This window comes from Rhipicephalus microplus, chromosome 2, assembly GCF_043290135.1.
Source record: "Rhipicephalus microplus isolate Deutch F79 chromosome 2, USDA_Rmic, whole genome shotgun sequence".
Lineage (NCBI taxonomy): Eukaryota > Metazoa > Arthropoda > Arachnida > Ixodida > Ixodidae > Rhipicephalus > Rhipicephalus microplus.
The window spans coordinates 133103625-133119655 of record NC_134701.1 but is presented as its reverse complement, the minus strand read 5'-3'; the positions used below and the strand labels follow the sequence as shown (position 1 = coordinate 133119655).

The 16031-nt window shown below is 48.8% G+C and overlaps 19 non-coding genes across 19 annotated transcripts; all 19 read left to right on the top strand.

The window, feature by feature from the left end:
* Positions 1–30: 30 nt before the first annotated feature.
* TRNAL-CAA (transfer RNA leucine (anticodon CAA)) lies at positions 31–149 on the top strand. Its single transcript has 2 exons — positions 31–68; positions 104–149. It is a non-coding gene; the product is annotated as a tRNA-Leu (tRNA).
* Positions 150–1309: 1160 nt separating this feature from the next.
* On the top strand, positions 1310–1427 carry TRNAL-CAA (transfer RNA leucine (anticodon CAA)). The gene is made up of 2 exons: positions 1310–1347; positions 1383–1427. It is a non-coding gene; the product is annotated as a tRNA-Leu (tRNA).
* Positions 1428–1491: 64 nt separating this feature from the next.
* TRNAL-CAA (transfer RNA leucine (anticodon CAA)) lies at positions 1492–1610 on the top strand. Its single transcript has 2 exons — positions 1492–1529; positions 1565–1610. It is a non-coding gene; the product is annotated as a tRNA-Leu (tRNA).
* A 2254-nt stretch (positions 1611–3864) lies between these two features.
* On the top strand, positions 3865–3983 carry TRNAL-CAA (transfer RNA leucine (anticodon CAA)). The gene is made up of 2 exons: positions 3865–3902; positions 3938–3983. It is a non-coding gene; the product is annotated as a tRNA-Leu (tRNA).
* A 1348-nt stretch (positions 3984–5331) lies between these two features.
* TRNAL-CAA (transfer RNA leucine (anticodon CAA)) lies at positions 5332–5450 on the top strand. The gene is made up of 2 exons: positions 5332–5369; positions 5405–5450. It is a non-coding gene; the product is annotated as a tRNA-Leu (tRNA).
* Positions 5451–7529: 2079 nt separating this feature from the next.
* On the top strand, positions 7530–7648 carry TRNAL-CAA (transfer RNA leucine (anticodon CAA)). Its single transcript has 2 exons — positions 7530–7567; positions 7603–7648. It is a non-coding gene; the product is annotated as a tRNA-Leu (tRNA).
* Positions 7649–7896: 248 nt separating this feature from the next.
* On the top strand, positions 7897–8015 carry TRNAL-UAA (transfer RNA leucine (anticodon UAA)). The gene is made up of 2 exons: positions 7897–7934; positions 7970–8015. It is a non-coding gene; the product is annotated as a tRNA-Leu (tRNA).
* Positions 8016–8079: 64 nt separating this feature from the next.
* TRNAL-CAA (transfer RNA leucine (anticodon CAA)) lies at positions 8080–8198 on the top strand. The gene is made up of 2 exons: positions 8080–8117; positions 8153–8198. It is a non-coding gene; the product is annotated as a tRNA-Leu (tRNA).
* A 2069-nt stretch (positions 8199–10267) lies between these two features.
* Positions 10268–10386, top strand: TRNAL-CAA (transfer RNA leucine (anticodon CAA)). Its single transcript has 2 exons — positions 10268–10305; positions 10341–10386. It is a non-coding gene; the product is annotated as a tRNA-Leu (tRNA).
* Positions 10387–10818: 432 nt separating this feature from the next.
* TRNAL-CAA (transfer RNA leucine (anticodon CAA)) lies at positions 10819–10936 on the top strand. The gene is made up of 2 exons: positions 10819–10856; positions 10892–10936. It is a non-coding gene; the product is annotated as a tRNA-Leu (tRNA).
* Positions 10937–10999: 63 nt separating this feature from the next.
* TRNAL-CAA (transfer RNA leucine (anticodon CAA)) lies at positions 11000–11118 on the top strand. The gene is made up of 2 exons: positions 11000–11037; positions 11073–11118. It is a non-coding gene; the product is annotated as a tRNA-Leu (tRNA).
* Positions 11119–11177: 59 nt separating this feature from the next.
* On the top strand, positions 11178–11301 carry TRNAL-CAA (transfer RNA leucine (anticodon CAA)). The gene is made up of 2 exons: positions 11178–11220; positions 11256–11301. It is a non-coding gene; the product is annotated as a tRNA-Leu (tRNA).
* Positions 11302–11366: 65 nt separating this feature from the next.
* On the top strand, positions 11367–11485 carry TRNAL-UAA (transfer RNA leucine (anticodon UAA)). Its single transcript has 2 exons — positions 11367–11404; positions 11440–11485. It is a non-coding gene; the product is annotated as a tRNA-Leu (tRNA).
* A 63-nt stretch (positions 11486–11548) lies between these two features.
* TRNAL-CAA (transfer RNA leucine (anticodon CAA)) lies at positions 11549–11668 on the top strand. The gene is made up of 2 exons: positions 11549–11586; positions 11622–11668. It is a non-coding gene; the product is annotated as a tRNA-Leu (tRNA).
* A 1159-nt stretch (positions 11669–12827) lies between these two features.
* Positions 12828–12945, top strand: TRNAL-CAA (transfer RNA leucine (anticodon CAA)). Its single transcript has 2 exons — positions 12828–12865; positions 12901–12945. It is a non-coding gene; the product is annotated as a tRNA-Leu (tRNA).
* Positions 12946–15020: 2075 nt separating this feature from the next.
* TRNAL-CAA (transfer RNA leucine (anticodon CAA)) lies at positions 15021–15139 on the top strand. Its single transcript has 2 exons — positions 15021–15058; positions 15094–15139. It is a non-coding gene; the product is annotated as a tRNA-Leu (tRNA).
* A 59-nt stretch (positions 15140–15198) lies between these two features.
* Positions 15199–15322, top strand: TRNAL-CAA (transfer RNA leucine (anticodon CAA)). The gene is made up of 2 exons: positions 15199–15241; positions 15277–15322. It is a non-coding gene; the product is annotated as a tRNA-Leu (tRNA).
* Positions 15323–15387: 65 nt separating this feature from the next.
* Positions 15388–15506, top strand: TRNAL-UAA (transfer RNA leucine (anticodon UAA)). The gene is made up of 2 exons: positions 15388–15425; positions 15461–15506. It is a non-coding gene; the product is annotated as a tRNA-Leu (tRNA).
* Positions 15507–15570: 64 nt separating this feature from the next.
* TRNAL-CAA (transfer RNA leucine (anticodon CAA)) lies at positions 15571–15689 on the top strand. The gene is made up of 2 exons: positions 15571–15608; positions 15644–15689. It is a non-coding gene; the product is annotated as a tRNA-Leu (tRNA).
* The last annotated feature ends 342 nt before the right edge of the window (positions 15690–16031 follow it).

Below are 16031 nucleotides of genomic sequence, written 5' to 3'. Positions count from 1 at the left end.
TGTCTTCTTTTGCTGGGGCTGGTATATCGTGTCAGAATGGCCGAGTGGTCTAAGGCGCCAGACTCAAGGAAAACCTTGCCCAGTGATACGGGTTGAACGAGGCCTCTGGTCCACGTATGTGGGCGTGGGTTCGAATCCCACTTCTGACAAACTTTTTTTTACTTTTCTAACAGAACAATGTCAGTGTCTCCTTTTGCTGGGTTGATATGTCGTGTGAGAATGGCCGAGTGGTCTAAGGTGCCAGACTCAAGGGAAACCTTGCCCAGTGATAGGGGTTGAACGAGGCTTCTGGTCCACGTATGTGGGCGTGGATTCGAACCCCTCTTCTGACAAACTTTTTTTTACTTCAATAACAGAACAAAGTCAGTGTCTCCTTTTGCTGGGCAGAAAAACTGTGTCAGAATGGCCGAGTGGTCTGAGGCGCCAGACTGAAGGGAAACCTTGCCCGGTGATGCAAGTTGAACGAGCCTTCTGGTCCATGCGTGCGTGGGTTCGAATCTCACTTCTGTCAATTTTTTTTAATTTACTACCGGAACAATGTCAGTGTCTCCTTTTGCTGGGCTGATATATTTTGCCCGAATGGCCGAGTGGTCTAAGGCGCCAGACTCAAGGGAAACCTTGCCCAGTGATACGGGTTGAACGATGCTTTTGGTTCACGTATGTGGGCGTGGGTTCGAATCCCTCTTCAGACAAACTTTTTTTACTTCACTAACAGAACAAAGTCAGTGTCTCCTTTTGCTGGGGCTGACATATCGTATCAGAATGGCCGAGTGGTCTAAGACGCCAGACTGAAGGGAAACCTTGCCCAGTGATGCGAGTTGAACTAGGCTTCTGTTCCACGTATGTGTGCGTGGGTTCGAATCTCACTTCTGTCAATTTTTTTTTACTTTTTCTGCCAGCACAGAGTCAGCGACTTCTTTTGCTGAGGCTGACATATCCTATCTGAATGGCCGAGTGGTCTAAGGCGCCAGACTCAAGGGAAACCTTGCGCAAAGATACGGGTTGAACGAGGCTTCTGGTCCACGTATGTGGGCGTGGGTGTGAATTCCACTTCTGACAAACGTTTTTTATTTTACTACAAGAACGAAGCCAGTGTCTCCTTTGGTTAGGAATAAAATATCGTGTCAAAATGGCCGAGTGGTCCAAGGCGCCAGACTTAAGGGATACCTTGCCGAGTGATACGGGTTGAACGAGGCCTCTGGTCTACGTATGTGGGCGTGGGTTGAAATCCCACTTCTGAGAAGCTCTTTTTTTTACTTTACTACCAGCACAAAGTCAGTGTCTCCTTTTGCTGGGGCTAAAATATCTTGTCAGAATGGCCGAGTGGCCTAAGGCTCCAGACTCAAGCGAAACCTTGCCCAGTGATACGGATTGAACGAGATTTCTGGCCACGTATGTGGGCGTGGGTTCGAATCCCACTTCTGACAAACATTTTTTTCCTTTACTACCGGAACAATGTCAGTGTCTCCTTTTGCTGGGCTGATGTATTTTGCCCGAATGGCCGAGTGGTCTAAGGCGCCAGACTCAAAGGAAACCTTGCCCAGTTATACGGGTTGAACGATGCTTCTGGTTCACGTATGTGGGCGTGGGTTCGAATCCCACTTCTGACAAACTTTTTTTACTTCACTAACAGATCAAAGTCAGTGTCTCCTTTTGCTGGGGCTGACATATCGTATCATAATGGCCGAGTGGTCTAAGGCGCCTGACTTAAGGGAAACCTTGCCCAGTGATACGAGTGTAACGAGGCTTCTCGTCCACGTATGTGTGCCTGGGTTCGAATCCCACTTCTGACAAACTTTTTTTACTTTACTACCAGCACGAAGTCAGTGTCTTCTTTTGCTGGGGCTGAACTATATCGTGTCAGAATGGCACAGTGGTCTAAGGCGCCAGACTCAAGGGAAACCTTGCCCAGTGATACGGGTTGAACGAGGCCTCTGGTCTACGTATGTGGGCGTGGGTTGAAATTCCACTTCTGAGAAGCTCTTTTTTTTTACTTTACTACCAGCACAAAGTCAGTGTCTCCTTTTGCTGGGGCTGAAATATCTTGTCAGAATGGCCGAGTGGCCTAAGGCTCCAGACTCAAGCGAAACCTTGCCCAGTGATACGGGTTGAACGAGGCTTCTGGCCACGTATGTGGGCGTGCGTTCGAGTCCCACTTCTGACAAACTTTTTTTTCCTTTACTACCGGAACAATGTCAGTGTCTCCTTTTGCTGGGCTGATGTATTTCGCCCGAATGGCCGTGTGGTCTAAGGCGCCAGACTCAAGGGAAACCTTGCCCAGTGATACGGGTTGAACGATGCTTCTGGTTCACGTATGTGGGCGTGGGTTCGAATCCCACTTCTGACAAACTTTTTTTACTTTACTACGAGCACGAAGTCAGTGTCTTCTTTTGCTGGGGCTGCTATGTCGTGTGAGAATGGCCGAGTGGTCTAAGGTGCCAGACTCAAGGGAAACCTTGCCCAGTGATAGGGGTTGAACGAGGCTTCTGGTCCACGTATGTGGGCGTGACTTCGAATCCCTCTTCCGACAAACTTTTTTTTACTTCACTAACAGAACAAAGTCAGTGTCACCTTTTGCTGGGGCTGACATATCGTATCAGAATGGCCGAGTGGTCTAAGGCGCCAGACTCAAGGGAAACCTTGCCCAGTGAGTTGAACGAGGCTTCTGGTGCACGTATGCATGCGTGGGTTCGAATCCCACTTCTGTCAACTTTTTTTTACTTTACTACCAGAACAAAGTCAGTGTCTCCTTTTGCTGGGCAGAAAAATTGTGTCAGAATGGCCGAGTGGTCTAAGGCGCCAGACTGAAGGGAAACCTTGCCCGGTGATAGGGGTTCAACGAGGCTTCTGGTCTAGGTGTGTGGGCGGGGGTTCAAATCCCATTTCAGACAAACTTTTTTTTACTTTACTACGAGCATAAAGTCAGTGTCATCTTTTGCTGGGGCTGATATATCTTATCAGAATGGCCGAGTGGTCTAAGGCGCCAGACTCAAGGGAAACCTTGCCCAGTGATACGAGTTGAACGAGGCTTCTGGTCCACGTATGTGTGCGTGGGTTCGAACCCCTCTTCTGACAAACTTTTTTTACTTCACTAACAGAACAAAGTCAGCGTCTCCTTTTGCTGGGGCTGACATATCGTATCAGAATGGCCGAGTGGTGTAAGGCGCCAGACTGAAGGGAAACTTTGCCCGGTGATGCGAGTTGAACGAGGCCTCTGGTCCAAGTATGTGTGCGTGGGTTCGAATCTCACTTCTGTCAATTTTTTTAAATTTACTACCAGCACAAAGTCAGTGTCTCCTTTTGCTGGGCTGAAATATTGTGCCAGAATGGCCGAGTGGTCGAAGGTGCTAGACTCATGGGGAACCTTGCCCAGTCATACGAGATGAACAAGGCTTCTGGTCCACGTATGTGTGCGTGGGTTCGAATCCCACTTCTGACAAACTTTTTTTACTTTACTACCAGAACAAAGTCAGTGTCTTCCTTTGCTGCAGCTTATATATCGTGTCAGAACGGCCGAGTTGTCTAAGGCACCAGACTTAAGGGAAACCTTGCCCAGTTATACGGGTTGAACGAGGCTTATGGTCTACGTATGCGGGCGTGGGTTGAAATCCCACTTCTGAGAAGCTCTTTTTTTTACTTTACTACCAGCACAAAGTCAGTGTCTCCTTCTGCTAAGGCTGAAATATCGTGCCAGAATGGTCGAGTGGTCTAAGGCTACAGACTCAAGGGAAACCTTGCCCAGTGAGTTGAACGAGGCTTCTGGTACACGTATGTGTGCGTGGGTTCGAATCCCACTTCTGTCAACTTTTTTACTTTACTACCAGCACAGAGTCAGCGTCTTCTTTTGCTGGGCCGAAATATTGTGTCAGAATGGCCGAGTGGTCTAAGGCGCCAGACTCAAGGGAAACCTTGCCCAGTGATAGGGGTTGAACGAGGCTTCTGGTCCACGTATGTGGGCGTGGGTTCGAATCCCTCTTCAGACAAACTTTTTTTACTTCACTAACAGAACAAAGTCAGTGTCTCCTTTTGCTGGGGCTGACATATCGTATCAGAATGGCCGAGTGGTCTAAGACGCCAGACTGAAGGGAAACCTTGCCCAGTGATGCGAGTTGAACTAGGCTTCTGTTCCACGTATGTGTGCGTGGGTTCGAATCTCACTTCTGTCAATTTTTTTTTACTTTTTCTGCCAGCACAGAGTCAGCGTCTTCTTTTGCTGAGGCTGACATATCCTATCTGAATGGCCGAGTGGTCTAAGGCGCCAGACTCAAGGGAAACCTTGCACAAAGATACGGGTTGAACGAGGCTTCTGGTCCACGTATGTGGGCGTGGGTGTGAATTCCACTTCTGACAAACTTTTTTTATTTTAGTACAAGAACGAAGCCAGTGTCTCCTTTGGTTAGGACTAAAATATCGTGTCAGAATGGCCGAGTGGTCCAAGGCGCCAGACTTAAGGGAAACCTTGAACAGTGATACGGGTTGAACGAGGCCTCTGGTCTACGTATGTGGGCGTGGGTTGAAATCCCACTTCTGAGAAGCTCTTTTTTTACTTTACTACCAGCACAAAGTCAGTGTCTCCTTTTGCTGGGGCTGAAATGTCTTGTCAGAATGGCCGGGTGGCCTAAGGCTCCAAACTCAAGCGAAACCTTGCCCAGTGATACGGGTTGAACGAGGCTTCTGGCCACGTATGTGGGCGTGGGTTCAAATCCCACTTCTGACAAACTTTTTTTTCCTTTACTACCGGAACAATGTCAGTGTCTCCTTTTGCTGGGCTGATGTATTTTGCCCGAATGGCCGAGTGGTCTAAGGCGCCAGACTCAAGGGAAACCTTGCCCAGTGATACGGGTTGAACGATGCTTCTGGTTCACGTATGTGGGCGTGGGTTCGAATCTCACTTCTGACAAACTTTTTTTACTTTACTACGAGCACGATGTCAGTGTCTTCTTTTGCTGGGGCTGCTATGTCGTGTGAGAATGGCCGAGTGGTCTAAGGTGCCAGACTCAAGGGAAACCTTGCCCAGTGATAGGGGTTGGACGAGGCTTCTGGTCCACGTATTTGGGCGTGGGTTCGAATCCCTCTTCCGACAAACTTTTTTTTACTTCACTAACAGAACAAAGTCAGTGTCACCTTTTGCTGGGGCTGACATATCGTATCAGAATGGCCGAGTGGTCTAAGGCGCCAGGCTTAAGGGAAACCTTGCCCAGTGATACGAGTGTGACGAGGCTTCTGGTCCACGTATGTGTGCGTGGGTTCGAATCCCACTTCTGACAAACTTTTTTTACTTTACTACCAGCACGAAGTCAGTGTCTTCTTTTGCTGGGGCTGATATATCGTGTCAGAATGGCCGAGTGGTCTAAGGCGCCAGACTCAAGGAAAACCTTGCCCAGTGATAGGGGTTGAACGAGGCTTCTGGTCCACGTATGTGGGCGTGGATTCGAACCCCTCTTCTGACAAACTTTTTTTACTTTACTACCAGCACGAAGTCAGTGTCTTCTTTTGCTGGGGCTGATATATCGTGTCAGAATGGCACAGTGGTCTAAGGCGCCAGACTCAAGGGAAACCTTGCCCAGTGATACGGGTTGAACGAGGCCTCTGGTCTACGTATGTGGGCGTGGGTTGAAATTCCACTTCTGAGAAGCTCTTTTTTTTTACTTTACTACCAGCACAAAGTCAGTGTCTCCTTTTGCTGGGGCTGAAATATCTTGTCAGAATGGCCGAGTGGCCTAAGGCTCCAGACTCAAGCGAAACCTTGCCCAGTGATACGGGTTGAACGAGGCTTCTGGCCACGTATGTGGGCGTGCGTTCGAGTCCCACTTCTGACAAACTTTTTTTTCCTTTACTACCGGAACAATGTCAGTGTCTCCTTTTGCTGGGCTGATGTATTTCGCCCGAATGGCCGTGTGGTCTAAGGCGCCAGACTCAAGGGAAACCTTGCCCAGTGATACGGGTTGAACGATGCTTCTGGTTCACGTATTTGGGCGTGGGTTCGAATCCCACTTCTGACAAACTTTTTTTACTTTACTACGAGCACGAAGTCAGTGTCTTCTTTTGCTGGGGCTGCTATGTCGTGTGAGAATGGCCGAGTGGTCTAAGGTGCCAGACTCAAGGGAAACCATGCCCAGTGATAGGGGTTGAACGAGGCTTCTGGTCCACGTATGTGGGCGTGAGTTCGAATCCCTCTTCCGACAAACTTTTTTTTACTTCACTAACAGAACAAAGTCAGTGTCACCTTTTGCTGGGGCTGACATATCGTATCAGAATGGCCGAGTGGTCTAAGGCGCCAGACTCAAGGGAAACCTTGCCCAGTGAGTTGAACGAGGCTTCTGGTGCACGTATGCATGCGTTGGTTCGAATCCCACTTCTGTCAACTTTTTTTTACTTTACTCCCAGAACAAAGTCAGTGTCTCCTTTTGCTGGGCAGAAAAGTTGTGTCAGAATGGCCGAGTGGTCTAAGGCGCCAGACTGAAGGGAAACCTTGCCCGGTGATAGGGGTTCAACGAGGCTTCTGGTCTAGGTGTGTGGGCGGGGGTTCAAATCCCATTTCAGACAAACTTTTTTTTACTTTACTACGAGCATAAAGTCAGTGTCATCTTTTGCTGGGGCTGATATATCTTATCAGAATGGCCGAGTGGTCTAAGGCGCCAGACTCAAGGGAAACCTTGCCCAGTGATAGGGGTTGAACGAGGCTTCTGGTCCACGTATGTGGGCGTGGGTTCGAATCCCTCTTCAGACAAACTTTTTTTACTTCACTAACAGAACAAAGTCAGTGTCTCCTTTTGCTGGGGCTGACATATCGTATCAGAATGGCCGAGTGGTCTAAGACGCCAGACTGAAGGGAAACCTTGCCCAGTGATGCGAGTTGAACTAGGCTTCTGTTCCACGTATGTGTGCGTGGGTTCGAATCTCACTTCTGTCAATTTTTTTTTTACTTTTTCTGCCAGCACAGAGTCAGCGTCTTCTTTTGCTGAGGCTGACATATCCTATCTGAATGGCCGAGTGGTCTAAGGCGCCAGACTCAAGGGAAACCTTGCACAAAGATACGGGTTGAACGAGGCTTCTGGTCCACGTATGTGGGCGTGGGTGTGAATTCCACTTCTGACAAACTTTTTTTATTTTAGTACAAGAACGAAGCCAGTGTCTCCTTTGGTTAGGACTAAAATATCGTGTCAGAATGGCCGAGTGGTCCAAGGCGCCAGACTTAAGGGAAACCTTGAACAGTGATACGGGTTGAACGAGGCCTCTGGTCTACGTATGTGGGCGTGGGTTGAAATCCCACTTCTGAGAAGCTCTTTTTTTACTTTACTACCAGCACAAAGTCAGTGTCTCCTTTTGCTGGGGCTGAAATGTCTTGTCAGAATGGCCGGGTGGCCTAAGGCTCCAAACTCAAGCGAAACCTTGCCCAGTGATACGGGTTGAACGAGGCTTCTGGCCACGTATGTGGGTGTGGGTTCAAATCCCACTTCTGACAAACTTTTTTTTCCTTTACTACCGGAACAATGTCAGTGTCTCCTTTTGCTGGGCTGATGTATTTTGCCCGAATGGCCGAGTGGTCTAAGGCGCCAGACTCAAGGGAAACCTTGCCCAGTGATACGGGTTGAACGATGCTTCTGGTTCACGTATGTGGGCGTGGGTTCGAATCCCACTTCTGACAAACTTTTTTTACTTTACTACGAGCACGATGTCAGTGTCTTCTTTTGCTGGGGCTGCTATGTCGTGTGAGAATGGCCGAGTGGTCTAAGGTGCCAGACTCAAGGGAAACCTTGCCCAGTGATAGGGGTTGGACGAGGCTTCTGGTCCACGTATTTGGGCGTGGGTTCGAATCCCTCTTCCGACAAACTTTTTTTTACTTCACTAACAGAACAAAGTCAGTGTCACCTTTTGCTGGGGCTGACATATCGTATCAGAATGGCCGAGTGGTCTAAGGCGCCAGACTTAAGGGAAACCTTGCCCAGTGATACGAGTGTGACGAGGCTTCTGGTCCACGTATGTGTGCGTGGGTTCGAATCCCACTTCTGACAAACTTTTTTTACTTTACTACCAGCACGAAGTCAGTGTCTTCTTTTGCTGGGGCTGATATATCGTGTCAGAATGGCCGAGTGGTCTAAGGCGCCAGACTCAAGGAAAACCTTGCCCAGTGATAGGGGTTGAACGAGGCTTCTGGTCCACGTATGTGGGCGTGGATTCGAACCCCTCTTCTGACAAACTTTTTTTACTTTACTACCAGCACGAAGTCAGTGTCTTCTTTTGCTGGGGCTGATATATCGTGTCAGAATGGCACAGTGGTCTAAGGCGCCAGACTCAAGGGAAACCTTGCCCAGTGATACGGGTTGAACGAGGCCTCTGGTCTACGTATGTGGGCGTGGGTTGAAATTCCACTTCTGAGAAGCTCTTTTTTTTTACTTTACTACCAGCACAAAGTCAGTGTCTCCTTTTGCTGGGGCTGAAATATCTTGTCAGAATGGCCGAGTGGCCTAAGGCTCCAGACTCAAGCGAAACCTTGCCCAGTGATACGGGTTGAACGAGGCTTCTGGCCACGTATGTGGGCGTGCGTTCGAGTCCCACTTCTGACAAACTTTTTTTTCCTTTACTACCGGAACAATGTCAGTGTCTCCTTTTGCTGGGCTGATGTATTTCGCCCGAATGGCCGTGTGGTCTAAGGCGCCAGACTCAAGGGAAACCTTGCCCAGTGATACGGGTTGAACGATGCTTCTGGTTCACGTATGTGGGCGTGGGTTCGAATCCCACTTCTGACAAACTTTTTTTACTTTACTACGAGCACGAAGTCAGTGTCTTCTTTTGCTGGGGCTGCTATGTCGTGTGAGAATGGCCGAGTGGTCTAAGGTGCCAGACTCAAGGGAAACCATGCCCAGTGATAGGGGTTGAACGAGGCTTCTGGTCCACGTATGTGGGCGTGAGTTCGAATCCCTCTTCCGACAAACTTTTTTTTACTTCACTAACAGAACAAAGTCAGTGTCACCTTTTGCTGGGGCTGACATATCGTATCAGAATGGCCGAGTGGTCTAAGGCGCCAGACTCAAGGGAAACCTTGCCCAGTGAGTTGAACGAGGCTTCTGGTGCACGTATGCATGCGTGGGTTCGAATCCCACTTCTGTCAACTTTTTTTTACTTTACTCCCAGAACAAAGTCAGTGTCTCCTTTTGCTGGGCAGAAAAGTTGTGTCAGAATGGCCGAGTGGTCTAAGGCGCCAGACTGAAGGGAAACCTTGCCCGGTGATAGGGGTTCAACGAGGCTTCTGGTCTAGGTGTGTGGGCGGGGGTTCAAATCCCATTTCAGACAAACTTTTTTTTACTTTACTACGAGCATAAAGTCAGTGTCATCTTTTGCTGGGGCTGATATATCTTATCAGAATGGCCGAGTGGTCTAAGGCGCCAGACTCAAGGGAAACCTTGCCCAGTGATACGAGTTGAACGAGGCTTCTGGTCCACGTATGTGTGCGTGGGTTCGAACCCCTCTTCTGACAAACTTTTTTTACTTCACTAACAGAACAAAGTCAGCGTCTCCTTTTGCTGGGGCTGACATATCGTATCAGAATGGCCGAGTGGTGTAAGGCGCCAGACTGAAGGGAAACTTTGCCCGGTGATGCGAGTTGAACGAGGCCTCTGGTCCAAGTATGTGTGCGTGGGTTCGAATCTCACTTCTGTCAATTTTTTTTAATTTACTACCAGCACAAAGTCAGTGTCTCTTTTTGCTGGGCTGAAATATTGTGCCAGAATGGCCGAGTGGTCGAAGGTGCTAGACTCATGGGGAACCTTGCCCAGTCATACGAGATGAACGAGGCTTCTGGTCCACGTATGTGTGCGTGGGTTCGAATCCCACTTCTGACAAACTTTTTTTACTTTACTACCAGAACAAAGTCAGTGTCTTCCTTTGCTGCAGCTTATATATCGTGTCAGAACGGCCGAGTTGTCTAAGGCACCAGACTTAAGGGAAACCTTGCCCAGTTATACGGGTTGAACGAGGCTTATGGTCTACGTATGCGGGCGTGGGTTGAAATCCCACTTCTGAGAAGCTCTTTTTTTTACTTTACTACCAGCACAAAGTCAGTGTCTCCTTCTGCTAAGGCTGAAATATCGTGCCAGAATGGTCGAGTGGTCTAAGGCTACAGACTCAAGGGAAACCTTGCCCAGTGAGTTGAACGAGGCTTCTGGTACACGTATGTGTGCGTGGGTTCGAATCCCACTTCTGTCAACTTTTTTACTTTACTACCAGCACAGAGTCAGCGTCTTCTTTTGCTGGGCCGAAATATTGTGTCAGAATGGCCGAGTGGTCTAAGGCGCCAGACTCAAGGGAAACCTTGCCCAGTGATAGGGGTTGAACGAGGCTTCTGGTCCACGTATGTGGGCGTGGGTTCGAATCCCTCTTCAGACAAACTTTTTTTACTTCACTAACAGAACAAAGTCAGTGTCTCCTTTTGCTGGGGCTGACATATCGTATCAGAATGGCCGAGTGGTCTAAGACGCCAGACTGAAGGGAAACCTTGCCCAGTGATGCGAGTTGAACTAGGCTTCTGTTCCACGTATGTGTGCGTGGGTTCGAATCTCACTTCTGTCAATTTTTTTTTTACTTTTTCTGCCAGCACAGAGTCAGCGTCTTCTTTTGCTGAGGCTGACATATCCTATCTGAATGGCCGAGTGGTCTAAGGCGCCAGACTCAAGGGAAACCTTGCACAAAGATACGGGTTGAACGAGGCTTCTGGTCCACGTATGTGGGCGTGGGTGTGAATTCCACTTCTGACAAACTTTTTTTATTTTAGTACAAGAACGAAGCCAGTGTCTCCTTTGGTTAGGACTAAAATATCGTGTCAGAATGGCCGAGTGGCCTAAGGCTCCAGACTCAAGCGAAACCTTGCCCAGTGATACGGGTTGAACGAGGCTTCTGGCCACGTATGTGGGCGTGGGTTCGAATCCCACTTCTGACAAACTTTTTTTCCTTTACTACCGGAACAATGTCAGTGTCTCCTTTTGCTGGGCTGATGTATTTTGCCCGAATGGCCGAGTGGTCTAAGGCGCCAGACTCAAAGGAAACCTTGCCCAGTGATACGGGTTGAACGATGCTTCTGGTTCACGTATGTGGGCGTGGGTTCGAATCCCACTTCTGACAAACTTTTTTTACTTTACTACGAGCACGAAGTCAGTGTCTTCTTTTGCTGGGGCTGCTATGTCGTGTGAGAATGGCCGAGTGGTCTAAGGTGCCAGACTCAAGGGAAACCTTGCCCAGTGATAGGGGTTGAACGAGGCTTCTGGTCCACGTATGTGGGCGTGGGTTCGAATCCCTCTTCCGACAAACTTTTTTTTACTTCACTAACAGAACAAAGTCAGTGTCACCTTTTGCTGGGGCTGACACATCGTATCAGAATGGCCGAGTGGTCTAAGGCGCCAGACTTAAGGGAAACCTTGCCCAGTGATACGAGTGTGACGAGGCTTCTGGTCCACGTATGTGTGCGTGGGTTCGAATCCCACTTCTGACAAACTTTTTTTACTTTACTACCAGCACGAAGTCAGTGTCTTCTTTTGCTGGGGCTGATATATCGTGTCGAATGGCCGAGTGGTCTAAGGCGCCAGACTCAAGGAAAACCTTGCCCAGTGATACCGGTTGAACGAGGCCTCTGGTCCACGTATGTGGGCGTGGGTTCGAATCCCACTTCTGACAAACTTTTTTTTACTTTTCTAACAGAACAATGTCAGTGTCTCCTTTTGCTGGGTTGATATGTCGTGTGAGAATGGCCGAGTGGTCTAAGGTGCCAGACTCAAGGGAAACCTTGCCCAGTGATAGGGGTTGAACGAGGCTTCTGGTCCACGTATGTGGGCGTGGATTCGAACCCCTCTTCTGACAAACTTTTTTTTACTTTAATAACAGAACAAAGTCAGTGTCTCCTTTTGCTGGGCAGAAAAATTGTGTCAGAATGGCCGAGTGGTCTGAGGCGCCAGACTGAAGGGAAACCTTGCCCGGTGATGCAAGTTGAACGAGCCTTCTGGTCCATGCGTGCGTGGGTTCGAATCTCACTTCTGTCAATTTTTTTTAATTTACTACCGGAACAATGTCAGTGTCTCCTTTTGCTGGGCTGATATATTTTGCCCGAATGGCCGAGTGGTCTAAGGCGCCAGACTCAAGGGAAACCTTGCCCAGTGATACGGGTTGAACGATGCTTTTGGTTCACGTATGTGGGCGTGGGTTCGAATCCCTCTTCAGACAAACTTTTTTTACTTCACTAACAGAACAAAGTCAGTGTCTCCTTTTGCTGGGGCTGACATATCGTATCAGAATGGCCGAGTGGTCTAAGACGCCAGACTGAAGGGAAACCTTGCCCAGTGATGCGAGTTGAACTAGGCTTCTATTCCACGTATGTGTGCGTGGGTTCGAATCTCACTTCTGTCAATTTTTTTTTACTTTTTCTGCCAGCACAGAGTCAGCGACTTCTTTTGCTGAGGCTGAAATATCCTATCTGAATGGCCGAGTGGTCTAAGGCGCCAGACTCAAGGGAAACCTTGCGCAAAGATACGGGTTGAACGAGGCTTCTGGTCCACGTATGTGGGCGTGGGTGTAAATTCCACTTCTGACAAACGTTTTTTATTTTACTACAAGAACGAAGCCAGTGTCTCCTTTGGTTAGGACTAAAATATCGTGTCAAAATGGCCGAGTGGTCCAAGGCGCCAGACTTAAGGGATACCTTGCCGAGTGATACGGGTTGAACGAGGCCTCTGGTCTACGTATGTGGGCGTGGGTTGAAATCCCACTTCTGAGAAGCTCTTTTTTTTACTTTACTACCAGCACAAAGTCAGTGTCTCCTTTTGCTGGGGCTGAAATATCTTGTCAGAATGGCCGAGTGGCCTAAGGCTCCAGACTCAAGCGAAACCTTGCCCAGTGATTCGGATTGAACGAGGCTTCTGGCCACGTATGTGGGCGTGGGTTCGAATCCCACTTCTGACAAACTTTTTTTTACTTCACTAACAGATCAAAGTCAGTGTCTCCTTTTGCTGGGGCTGACATATCGTATCATAATGGCCGAGTGGCCTAAGGCGCCTGACTTAAGGGAAACCTTGTCCAGTGATACGAGTGTAACGAGGCTTCTCGTCCACGTATGTGTGCGTGGGTTCGAATCCCACTTCTGACAAACTTTTTTTACTTTACTACCAGCACGAAGTCAGTGTCTTCTTTTGCTGGGGCTGAACTATATCGTGTCAGAATGGCACAGTGGTCTAAGGCGCCAGACTCAAGGGAAACCTTGCCCAGTGATACGGGTTGAACGAGGCCTCTGGTCTACGTATGTGGGCGTGGGTTGAAATTCCACTTCTGAGAAGCTCTTTTTTTTACTTTACTACCAGCACAAAGTCAGTGTCTCCTTTTGCTGGGGCTGAAATATCTTGTCAGAATGGCCGAGTGGCCTAAGGCTCCAGACTCAAGCGAAACCTTGCCCAGTGATACGGGTTGAACGAGGCTTCTGGCCACGTATGTGGGCGTGCGTTCGAGTCCCACTTCTGACAAACTTTTTTTTCCTTTACTACCGGAACAATGTCAGTGTCTCCTTTTGCTGGGCTGATGAATTTTGCCCGAATGGCCGAGTGGTCTAAGGCGCCAGACTCAAGGGAAACCTTGCCCAGTGATACGGGTTGAACGATGCTTCTGGTTCACGTATGTGGGCGTGGGTTCGAATCCCTCTTCCGACAAACTTTTTTTTTACTTCACTAACAGAACAAAGTCCGTGTCACCTTTTGCTGGGGCTGACATATCGTATCAGAATGGCCGAGTGGTCTAAGGCGCCAGACTCAAGGGAAACCTTGCCCAGTGAGTTGAACGAGGCTTCTGGTGCACGTATGCATGCGTGGGTTCGAATCCCACTTCTGTCAACTTTTTTTTACTTTACTACCAGAACAAAGTCAGTGTCTCCTTTTGCTGGGCAGAAAAATTGTGTCAGAATGGCCGAGTGGTCTAAGGCGCCAGACTGAAGGGAAACCTTGCCCGGTGATGCAAGTTGAACGAGCCTTCTGGTCCATGCGTGCGTGGGTTCGAATCTCACTTCTGTCATTTTTTTTTAATTTACTACCGGAACAATGTCAGTGTCTCCTTTTGCTGGGCTGATATATTTTGCCCGAATGGCCGAGTGGTCTAAGGCGCCAGACTCAAGGGAAACCTTGCCCAGTGATACGGGTTGAACGATGCTTTTGGTTCACGTATGTGGGCGTGGGTTCGAATCCCTCTTCAGACAAACTTTTTTTACTTCACTAACAGAACAAAGTCAGTGTCTCCTTTTGCTGGGGCTGACATATCGTATCAGAATGGCCGAGTGGTCTAAGACGCCAGACTGAAGGGAAACCTTACCCAGTGATGCGAGTTGAACTAGGCTTCTGTTCCACGTATGTGTGCGTGGGTTCGAATCTCACTTCTGTCAGTTTTTTTTTACTTTTTCTGCCAGCACAGAGTCAGCGTCTTCTTTTGCTGAGGCTGACATATCCTATCTGAATGGCCGAGTGGTCTAAGGCGCCAGACTCAAGGGAAACCTTGCGCAAAGATACGGGTTGAACGAGGCTTCTGGTCCACGTATGTGGGCGTGGGTGTGAATTCCACTTCTGACAAACGTTTTTTATTTTACTACAAGAACGAAGCCAGTGTCTCCTTTGGTTAGGACTAAAATATCGTGTCAAAATGGCCGAGTGGTCCAAGACGCCAGACTTAAGGGATACCTTGCCGAGTGATACGGGTTGAACGAGGCCTCTGGTCTACGTATGTGGGCGTGGGTTGAAATCCCACTTCTGAGAAGCTCTTTTTTTTACTTTACTACCAGCACAAAGTCAGTGTCTCCTTTTGCTGGGGCTGAAATATCTTGTCAGAATGGCCGAGTGGCCTGAGGCTCCAGACTCAAGCGAAACGTTGCCCAGTGATAAGGGTTGAACGAGGCTTCTGGCCACGTATGTGGGCGTGGGTTCGAATCCCACTTCTGACAAACTTTTTTTTCCTTTACTACCGGAACAATGTCAGTGTCTCCTTTTGCTGGGCTGATGTATTTTGCCCGAATGGCCGAGTGGTCTAAGGCGCCAGACTCAAGGGAAACCTTGCCCAGTGATACGGGTTGAACGATGCTTCTGGTTCACGTATGTGGGCGTGGGTTCGAATCCCACTTCTGACAAACTTTTTTTACTTTACTACGAGCACGAAGTCAGTGTCTTCTTTTGCTGGGGCTGCTATGTCGTGTGAGAATGGCCGAGTGGTCTAAGGTGCCAGACTCAAGGGAAACCTTGCCCAGTGATAGGGGTTGAACGAGGCTTCTGGTCCACGTATGTGGGCGTGGGTTCGAATCCCTCTTCCGACAAACTTTTTTTTACTTCACTAACAGAACAAAGTCAGTGTCACCTTTTGCTGGGGCTGACACATCGTATCAGAATGGCCGAGTGGTCTAAGGCGCCAGACTTAAGGGAAACCTTGCCCAGTGATACGAGTGTGACGAGGCTTCTGGTCCACGTATGTGTGCGTGGGTTCGAATCCCACTTCTGACAAACTTTTTTTACTTTACTACCAGCACGAAGTCAGTGTCTTCTTTTGCTGGGGCTGATATATCGTGTCAGAATGGCCGAGTGGTCTAAGGCGCCAGACTCAAGGAAAACCTTGCCCAGTGATACGGGTTGAACGAGGCCTCTGGTCCACGTATGTGGGCGTGGGTAGGAATCCCACTTCTGACAAACTTTTTTTTACTTTTCTAACAGAACAATGTCAGTGTCTCCTTTTGCTGGGTTGATATATCGTGTGAGAATGGCCGAGTGGTCTAAGGTGCCAGACTCAAGGGAAACCTTGCCCAGTGATAGGGGTTGAACGAGGCTTCTGGTCCACGTATGTGGGCGTGGATTCGAACCCCTCTTCTGACAAACTTTTTTTTACTTCAATAACAGAACAAAGTCAGTGTCTCCTTTTGCTGGGGCTGACATATCGTATCAGAATGGCCGAGTGGTCTAAGACGCCAGACTGAAGGGTAACCTTGCCCAGTGATGCGAGTTGAACTAGGCTTCTGTTCCACGTATGTGTGC